Raw genomic sequence first — 9,637 nt, forward strand, 5'->3', positions numbered from 1 at the left:
CTAGTAAACATTTGAAGACAGTGGGCCCTATGAGGATGCTATTATGAATTTGTGCTTCTTATATTTTCCACAACCCATGGTTAGCAGCCTAGATCTCATCTTTGTGTGAAGGTATATCTGTCTGAGCATCAAATCCATAACTTGGGAGGGTGCTGCTTATCTGGACAGCTATTTAGCATACAATTTCCCATAATTCTCTGCGTGTGGCTATCGACGGTTTGGGGCAGAGAGCTGATAGAAATTAGTAAAACAACACCATTATATGTCTTACATTGCCTGTCAAAAGCAGTGGAGGAGTAGTTATGCATAAACAGATAACATCTTTTGAAAAGGAATCATGTTCTTTGTAACATGAGGTACTAGGGCAAGTGTGCATGAAATTCCGACTAAATTGTTTAGCTTTGCGCAGTGGCAGTATCGTAGCCAATGAGGTTTAACCGAGGCACGATTATTGCTTATTGAAAACTTTACCCAATACCCTGTCATGGATACTTGAAATATAGTTGAAATGGCAATTTTTGACAGTCTCTTCAGAGACTGGAGAATATGTAATTAAAAAATAAGATAGTTTATTTTGTAATGCAATTTTCTTGCAGATTTGTGATCTGTGACAAGGACAAAACGGTGACTCTATTTGGCTTCAGTTTACTCTTTACGTTCTGTTTTGTTTTCTCAGCTTTTTAAATACAGCAGTAATTTAGGGATTTATTTTCCTTGATGAGTTTTTGTAATTCTTGAATTTCTTCCTCTTTGTTCTCACCTTTGCTCCACGGATTCGCTTGGGTCAGTGATGGGTAGAGGACGGGCTTTGTTTCTGCTCTCTGAGGTGACTCGCAGTCCGGCGCAGGGCTGGGCTCTTCCGAGGTCTCATCTCCCATTCAAATGTGCACTAACCGCCCAGAAAGTTTTTTTCTGGGAGCGAAGGCGTTTGTTATCAGTAGGAAAATGTGGAGAGGGTTCATACAGATTGTATGGAGTGTTTGAAACAGAACAAGAACTGACAAAGCTCTTGTTTTTGTCGTTTGACATTATGTAAAGTTTATTTCTAATGCTCTTTGTGGCACTGAGTAATTGATGTTACCTAGCTCTATCACAGGGGCGTAGCTTCTGTTGGTGCAGCAGGTGCAGTTGCACTGGCGCCCACAGACCTGCGGGACCCACTGAACCCTGATTATTGTGGTATTTTATATTCCAAACTTCAACAAGGGGGCCTATTTTATTCCTTGCTCTAGGGCCCATTTTTTCACCTGAGAGCCTTGAAAGACTGCATGGATCCTCCCTGATTTGAATCGGTGACAATGAGGTCAGGCAAAGAGCTCTTGCGTGGCTGCATCAGCCCAACTGGGCTACCAGATCTGGCACATTTGTATGCTGCATGCAGACGGAGACACACAACGTACACACAACCATATATAGGGCAAGTATAAAAATCTGTATTGTGATGCAGCTGCGGCGTAAATGTTGCGGCCCATTTACAATGTGACGCATCTAGGGAGATGTGTCACATTGTAAAGTCCCGCATCACATTATACCTGCGTCAGGTATAATGTATGCAGGGTGGGCGTTCCCACGCTAAAAGCCTTCTAGAACTGACGCACTGAAATCTACAAGATTTCACTACATCACTCTACGCCTTCACTGTGCCAAAATCCCTATGCCAGAACAGACCAGGCATAAGTTATGTCCCCGGGCTTTTTGCGTCAATTTCATGAGCATTTCCAGCAATGCGTCACTTTTGTGCAAACAGATGCATCAGAATTTCTGACGCATCTGTTATTCCTTGCGCCATGGAGCGCTATATTGTAAATTCAGCACATTCATCGTGGCACAAGGACATTCAGCACTGACTCAAGGAAACTTATGCATCCATGCAGTTGCGTCAGGTCCTTGTGAATCTTCCCCTAAAATGTTTTGAAAACCAGTATATTGTACCTCCTAAAGCTAAAAATGAAATGCAGCCAATGCAACTATGTAGTGCCATGAAATGGCAGACGTGCATTATGGAATATGGAAAAATTTATCTATCATTTATTTTCCTTTAAATTGATTGCCGTTCCTTCTCTAGTAAACATTTGAAGACAGTGGGCCCTATGAGGATGCTATTATGAATTTGTGCTTCTTATATATTTTCCACAACCCATGGTTAGCAGCCTAGATCTCATCTTTGTGTGAAGGTATATCTGTCTGAGCATCAAATCCATAACTTGGGAAGGTGCTGCTTACCTGGACGGCTATTTAGCATACAATTTTCAATAATTCTCTGCGTGTGGCTATCGACGGTTTGGGGCAGAGAGCTGATAGAAATTAGTAAAACAACACCATTATATGTCTTACATTGCCTGTCAGAAGCAGTGGAGGAGTAGTTATGCATAAACAGATAACATCTTTTGAAAAGGAATCATGTTCTTTGTAACATGAGGTACTAGGGCAAGTGTGCATGAAATTCACACTAAATTGTTTAGCTTTGCGCAGTGGCAGTATCGTAGCCAATGAGGTTTAACCGAGGCACGATTATTGCTTATTGAAAACTTTACCCAATACCCCGTCATGGATACTTGAAATATAGTTGAAATGGCAATTTTTGACATTCTCTTCAGAGACTGGAGAATATGTGATTAAAAAATAAGATAGTTTATTTTGCAATGCAATTTTCTTGCAGATTTGTGATCTGTGACAAGGACAAAACGGTGACTCTATTTGGCTTCAGTTTACTCTTTACGTTCTGTTTTGTTTTCTCAGCTTTTTAAATGCAGCAGTAATTTAGGGATTTATTTTCCTTGATGAGTTTTCGTAATTCTTGAATTTCTTCCTCTTTGTTCTCACCTTTGCTCCACGGATTCGCTTGGGTCAGTGATGGGCAGAGGACGGGCTTTGTTTCTGCTCTCTGAGGTGACTCGCAGTCCGGCGCAGGGCTGGGCTCTCTTGAGGTCTCATCTCCCATTCAAATGTGCACTAACCGCCCAGAAAGTTTTTTTCTAGGAGCGAAGGCGTTTGTTATCAGTAGGAAAATGTGGAGAGGGTTCATACAGATTGTATGGAGTGTTTGAAACAGAACAAGAACTGACAAAGCTCTTGTTTTTGTCGTTTGACATTGTGTAAAGTTTATTTCTAATGCTCTTTGTGGCACTGAGTAATCGATATTACCAAGCTCTATGACAGGGGCGTAGCTTCTGTTGGTTCAGCAGGTGCAGTTGCACTGGCGCCCACAGACCTGCGGGACCCATTGAACCCTGATTTTTGCGGTATTTTAAATTCCAAACTTCAACAAGAGGGCCTATTTTCTTCCTTGCTCTAGGGCCCATTTTTTCACCTGAGAGCCTTGAAAGACTGCATGGATCCTCCCTGATTTGAATCGGTGACAATGAGGTCAGGCAAAGAGCTCTTGCGTGGCTGCATCAGCCCAACTGGGCTACCAGATCTGGCACATTTGTATGCTGCATGCAGTTGGAGACACACAACGTACACACAGCCATATATAGGGCAAGACTAAAAATCTGTATTGTGACGCAGCTGAGGCGTAAATGTTGCGGCCCATTTACAATGTGACGCATCTAGGGAGATGTGTCACATTGTAAAGTCACGCATCACATTATACCTGCGTCAGGTATAATGTATGCAGGGTGGGCGTTCCCACGCTAAAAGCTTTCTAGAACTGACGCACTGAAATCTACAAGATTTCACTACATCACTCTACGCCTTCACTGTGTCAAAATCCCTACACCTGCAAAGACCAGGCATAAGTTATGACTCAGGGCTTTTTGCGTCACTTTCATGAGCATTTCCAGCAATGCGTCACTTTTGTGCCAACAGATGCGTCAGAATTTCTGACGCATCTGTTAATCCTTGCGCCATGGAGCGCTGTATTGTAAATACAGCACATTCATCATGGCACAAGGACATTCAGCACTGACTCAAGGAAACTTATGCATCCATGCAGTTGCGTCAGGTCCTTGTGAATCTTCCCCTAAAATGTTTTGAAAACCAGGAAACAAGTATATTGTACCTCCTAAAGCTAAAAATGAAATGCAGCAAATGCAACTATGTAGTGCTATGAAATGGCAGACGTGCATTATGGAATATGGAAAAATGTATCTATAATTTATTTTCCTTTAAATTGATTGCCGTTCCTCCTCTAGTAAACATTTGAAGACAGTGGGCCCTATGAGGATGCTATTAAGAATTTGTGCTTCTTATATTTTCCACAACCCATGGTTAGCAGCCTAGATCTCATCTTTGTGTGAAGGTATATCTGTCTGAGCATCAAATCCATAACTTGGGAGGGTGCTGCTTACCTGGACAGCTCTTTAGCATACAATTTCCCATAATTCTCTGCGTGTGGCTATTGACAGTTTGGGGCAGAGAGTTGATAGAAATTAGTAAAACAACACCATTATATGTCTTACATTGCCTGTCAGAAGCAGTGGAGGAGTAGTTATGCATAAACAGATAACATCTTTTGAAAAGGAATCATGTTCTTTGTAACATGAGGTACTAGGGCAAGTGTGCATAAAATTCACGCTAAATTGTTTAGCTTTGCGCAGTGGCAGTATTGTAGCCAATGAGGTTTAACTGAGGTGCGATTATTGCTTATTGAAAACTTTACCCAATACCCGGTCATGGAGACTTGAAATATAGTCGAAATGGCAATTTTTGACAGTCTCTTCGGAGACTGGAGAATATGTAATTAAAAAATAAGATAGTTTATTTTGCAATGTAATTTACTTGCAGATTTGTGATCTGTGACAAGGACAAAACGGTGACTCTATTTGGCTTCAGTTTACTCTTCAGTTCTCTTTTGTTTTCTCAGCTTTTTAAATACAGCAGTAATTTAGGGATTTATTTTCCTTGATGAGTTTTCGTAATTCTTTTATTTTTTCCTCTTTGTTCTCATCTTTGCTCCACGGATTCGCTTGGGTCAGTGATGGGCAGAGGACGGGCTTTGTTTCTGCTCTCTTAGGTGACTCGCAGTCCGGCGCAGGGCTGGGCTCTTCCGAGGTCTCATCTCCCATTCAAATGTGCACTAACCGCCCAGAAAGTTTTTTTCTGGGAGGGAAGGCGTTTGTTATCAGTATGAAAATGTGGAGAGGGTTCATACAGATTGTATGGAGTGTTTGAAACAGAACAAGAACTGACAAAGCTCTTGTTTTTGTCGTTTGACATTATGTAAAGTTTATTTCTAATGCTCTTTGTGGCACTGAGTAATTGATGTTACCCAGCTCTATGACAGGGGCGTAGCTTCTGTTGGTGCAGCAGGTGCAGTTGCACTGGCGCCCGCAGACCTGCGGGACCCACTGAACCCTGATTATTGCGGTATTGTATATTCCAAACTTCAACAAGGGGGCCGATTTTCTTACTTGCTCTAGGGCCCATTTTTTCACCTGAGAGCCTTGAAAGACTGCATGGATCCTCCCTGATTTGAATCGGTGACAATGAGGTCTGGCAAAGAGCTCTTGCGAGGCTGCATCAGCCCAACTGGGCTACCAGATCTGGCACATTTGTATGCTGCATGCAGACGGAGACACACAACGTACACACAGCCATATATAGGGCAAGTATAAAAATCTGTATTGTGACGCAGCTGCGGCGTAAATGTTGCGGCCCATTTACAATGTGACGCATCTAGGGAGATGTGTCACATTGTAAAGTCCCGCATCACATTATACCTGCGTCAGGTATAATGTATGCAGGGTGGGCGTTCCCACACTAAAAGCCTTCTAGAACTGACGCACTCAAATCTACAAGATTTCACTACATCACTCTACGCCTTCACTGTGTCAAAATCCCTACGCCTACACAGACCATTCATAAGTTATGACTCAGGGCTTTTTGCGTCACTTTCATGAGCATTTCCAGCAATGCGTCACTTTTGTGCCAACAGATGCGTCAGAATTTCTGACGCATCTGTTAATCCTTGCGCCATGGAGCGCTGTATTGTAAATACAGCACATTCATCGTGGCACAAGGACATTCAGCACTGACTCAAGGACACTTATGCATCCATGCAGTTGCGTCAGGTCCTTGTGAATCTTCCCCTAAAATGTTTTGAAAACCAGGAAACCAGTATATTGTACCTCCTAAAGCTAAAAATGAAATGCAGCAAATGCAACTATGTAGTGCCATGAAATGGCAGACGTGCATTATGGAATATGGAAAAATGTATCTATAATTTATTTTCCTTTAAATTGATTGCCGTTCCTTCTCTAGTAAACATTTGAAGACAGTGGGACCTATGAGGATGCTATTATGAATTTGTGCTTCTTATATTTTTCACAACCCATGGTTAGCAGCCTAGATCTCATCTTTGTGTGAAGGTATATCTGTCTGAGCATCAAATCCATAACTTGGGAGGGTGCTGCTTACCTGGACAGCTATTTAGCATACAATTTCCCATAATTCTCTGCGTGTGGCTATTGACAGTTTGGGGCAGAGAGTTGATAGAAATTAGTAAAACAACACCATTATATGTCTTACATTGCCTGTCAGAAGCAGTGGAGGAGTAGTTATGCATAAACAGATAACATCTTTTGAAAAGGAATCATGTTCTTTGTAACATGAGGTACTAGGGCAAGTGTGCATAAAATTCACGCTAAATTGTTTAGCTTTGCGCAGTGGCAGTATTGTAGCCAATGAGGTTTAACCGAGGTGCGATTATTGCTTATAGAAAACTTTACACAATACCTGGTCATGGAGACTTGAAATATAGTCGAAATGGCAATTTTTGATAGTCTCTTCGGAGACTGGAGAATATGTAATTAAAAAATAAGATAGTTTATTTTGCAATGTAATTTACTTGCAGATTTGTGATCTGTGACAAGGACAAAACGGTGACTCTATTTGGCTTCAGTTTACTCTTCACGTTCTCTTTTGTTTTCTCAGCTTTTTAAATACAGCAGTAATTTAGGGATTTATTTTCCTTGATGAGTTTTCGTAATTCTTTTATTTCTTCCTCTTTGTTCTCATCTTTGCTCCACGGATTCGCTTGGGTCAGTGATGGGCAGAGGACGGGCTTTGTTTCTGCTCTCTGAGGTGACTCGCAGTCCGGCGCAGGGCTGGGCTCTTCCGAGGTCTCATCTCCCATTCAAATGTGCACTAACCGCCCAGAAAGTTTTTTTCTGGGAGCGAAGGCGTTTGTTATCAGTATGAAAATGAGGAGAGGGTTCATACAGATTGTATGGAGTGTTTGAAACAGAACAAGAACTGACAAAGCTCTTGTTTTTGTCGTTTGACATTATGTAAAGTTTATTTCTAATGCTCTTTGTGGCACTGAGTAATTGATGTTACCCAGCTCTATGACAGGGGCGTAGCTTCTGTTGGTGCAGCAGGTGCAGTTGCACTGGCGCCCGCAGACCTGCGGGACCCACTGAACCCTGATTATTGCGGTATTGTATATTCCAAACTTCAACAAGGGGGCCTATTTTCTTCCTTGCTCTAGGGCCCATTTTTTCACCTGAGAGCCTTGATAGACTGCATGGATCCTCCCTGATTTGAATCGGTGACAATGAGGTCAGGCAAAGAGCTCTTGCGAGGTTGCATCAGCCCAACTGGGCTACCAGATCTGGCACATTTGTATGCTGCATGCAGACGGAGACACACAACGTACACACAGCCATATATAGGGCAAGTATAAAAATCTGTATTGTGACGCAGCTGCGGCGTAAATGTTGCGGCCCATTTACAATGTGACGCATCTAGGGAGATGTGTCACATTGTAAAGTCCCGCATCACATTATACCTGCGTCAGGTATAATGTATGCAGGGTGGGCGTTCCCACGCTAAAAGCCTTCTAGAACTGACGCACTCAAATCTACAAGATTTCACTACATTACTCTACGCCTTCACTGTGTCAAAATCTCTACGCCTACACAGACCATTCATAAGTTATGACTCAGGGCTTTTTGCGTCACTTTCATGAGCATTTCCAGCAATGCGTCACTTTTGTGCAAACAGATGCGTCAGAATTTCTGACGCATCTGTTAATCCTTGCGCCATGGAGCGCTGTATTGTAAATACAGCACATTCATCGTGGCACAAGGACATTCAGCACTGACTCAAGGACACTTATGCATCCATGCAGTTGCGTCAGGTCCTTGTGAATCTTCCCCTAAAATGTTTTGAAAACCAGGAAACCAGTATATTGTACCTCCTAAAGCTAAAAATGAAATGCAGCAAATGCAACTATGTAGTGCAATGAAATGGCAGACGTGCATTATGGAATATGGAAAAATGTATCTATAATTTATTTTCCTTTAAATTGATTGCCGTTCCTTCTCTAGTAAACATTTGAAGACAGTGGGACCTATGAGGATGCTATTATGAATTTGTGCTTCTTATATTTTCCATAACCCATGGTTAGCAGCCTAGATCTCATCTTTGTGTGAAGGTATATCTGCCTGAGCATCAAATCCATAACTTGGGAGGGTGCTGCTTACCTGTACAGCTATTTAGCATACAATTTTCCATAATTCTCTGCGTGTGGCTATCGACGGTTTGAGGCAGAGAGCTGATAGAAATTAGTAAAACAACACCATTATATGTCTTACATTGCCTGTCAGAAGCAGTGGAGGAGTAGTTATGCATAAACAGATAACATCTTTTGAAAAGGAATCATGTTCTTTGTAACATGAGGTACTAGGGCAAGTGTGCATGAAATTCACACTAAATTGTTTAGCTTTGCGTAGTGGCAGTATCGTAGCCAATGAGGTTTAACCGAGGCGCGATTATTGCTTATTGAAAACTTTACCCAATACCCCGTCATGGAGACTTGAAATATAGTCGAAATGGCAATTTTTGACAGTCTCTTCGGAGACTGGAGAATATGTAATTAAAAAATAAGATAGTTTATTTTGCAATGCAATTTACTTGCAGGTTTGTGATCTGTGACAAGGACAAAACGGTGACTCTATTTGGCTTCAGTTTACTCTTTACGTTCTCTTTTGTTTTCTCAGCTTTTTAAATACAGCAGTAATTTAGGGATTTATTTTCCTTGATGAGTTTTCGTTATTCTTTTATTTCTTCCCCTTTGTTCTCATCTTTGCTCCACGGATTCGCTTGGGTCAGTGATGGGCAGAGGACGGGCTTTGTTTCTGCTCTCTTAAGGTGACTCGCAGTCCGGCGCAGGGCTGGGCTCTTCCGAGGTCTCATCTCCCATTCAAATGTGCACTAACCGCCAAGAAAGGTTTTTTCTGGGAGCGAAGGCATTTGTTATCAGTAGGAAAATGTGGAGAGGATTCATACAGATTGTATGGAGTGTTTGAAACAGAACAAGAACTGACAAAGCTCTTGTTTTTGCCGTTTGACATTATGTAAAGTTTATTTCTAATGCTCTTTGTGGCACTGAGTAATTGATGTTACCCAGCTCTATGACAGGGGCGTAGCTTCTGTTGGTGCAGCAGGTGCAGTTGCACTGGCGCCCACAGACCTGCGGGACCCTCTGAACCCTGATTATTGCGGTATTTTATATTCCAAACTTCAACAAGGGGGCCTATTTTCTTCCTTGCTCTAGGGCCCATTTATTCACCTGAGAGCCTTGAAAGACTGCATGGATCCTCTCTGATTTGAATTGGTGACAATGAGGTCAGGCAAAGAGCTCTTGTGTGGCTGCATCAGCCCAACTGGGCTACCAGATCTGGCACATTTG

The 9,637-nt window shown here is 42.2% G+C and overlaps 5 non-coding genes across 5 annotated transcripts; all 5 read left to right on the top strand.

The window, feature by feature from the left end:
- The first annotated feature begins 397 nt into the window (after positions 1–397).
- On the top strand, positions 398–537 carry LOC144793826 (U4 spliceosomal RNA). Its single transcript, XR_013603288.1, has one exon. It is a non-coding gene; the product is annotated as a U4 spliceosomal RNA (small nuclear RNA).
- Positions 538–2,460: 1,923 nt separating this feature from the next.
- Positions 2,461–2,600, top strand: LOC144793715 (U4 spliceosomal RNA). The gene has a single exon (XR_013603188.1). It is a non-coding gene; the product is annotated as a U4 spliceosomal RNA (small nuclear RNA).
- Positions 2,601–4,529: 1,929 nt separating this feature from the next.
- LOC144793039 (U4 spliceosomal RNA) lies at positions 4,530–4,669 on the top strand. The gene has a single exon (XR_013602710.1). It is a non-coding gene; the product is annotated as a U4 spliceosomal RNA (small nuclear RNA).
- A 1,928-nt stretch (positions 4,670–6,597) lies between these two features.
- Positions 6,598–6,737, top strand: LOC144793093 (U4 spliceosomal RNA). Its single transcript, XR_013602758.1, has one exon. It is a non-coding gene; the product is annotated as a U4 spliceosomal RNA (small nuclear RNA).
- Positions 6,738–8,666: 1,929 nt separating this feature from the next.
- LOC144793717 (U4 spliceosomal RNA) lies at positions 8,667–8,806 on the top strand. Its single transcript, XR_013603190.1, has one exon. It is a non-coding gene; the product is annotated as a U4 spliceosomal RNA (small nuclear RNA).
- The last annotated feature ends 831 nt before the right edge of the window (positions 8,807–9,637 follow it).

This window comes from Lissotriton helveticus, chromosome 11, assembly GCF_964261635.1.
Source record: "Lissotriton helveticus chromosome 11, aLisHel1.1, whole genome shotgun sequence".
Taxonomy (NCBI): Eukaryota; Metazoa; Chordata; class Amphibia; order Caudata; family Salamandridae; genus Lissotriton; species Lissotriton helveticus.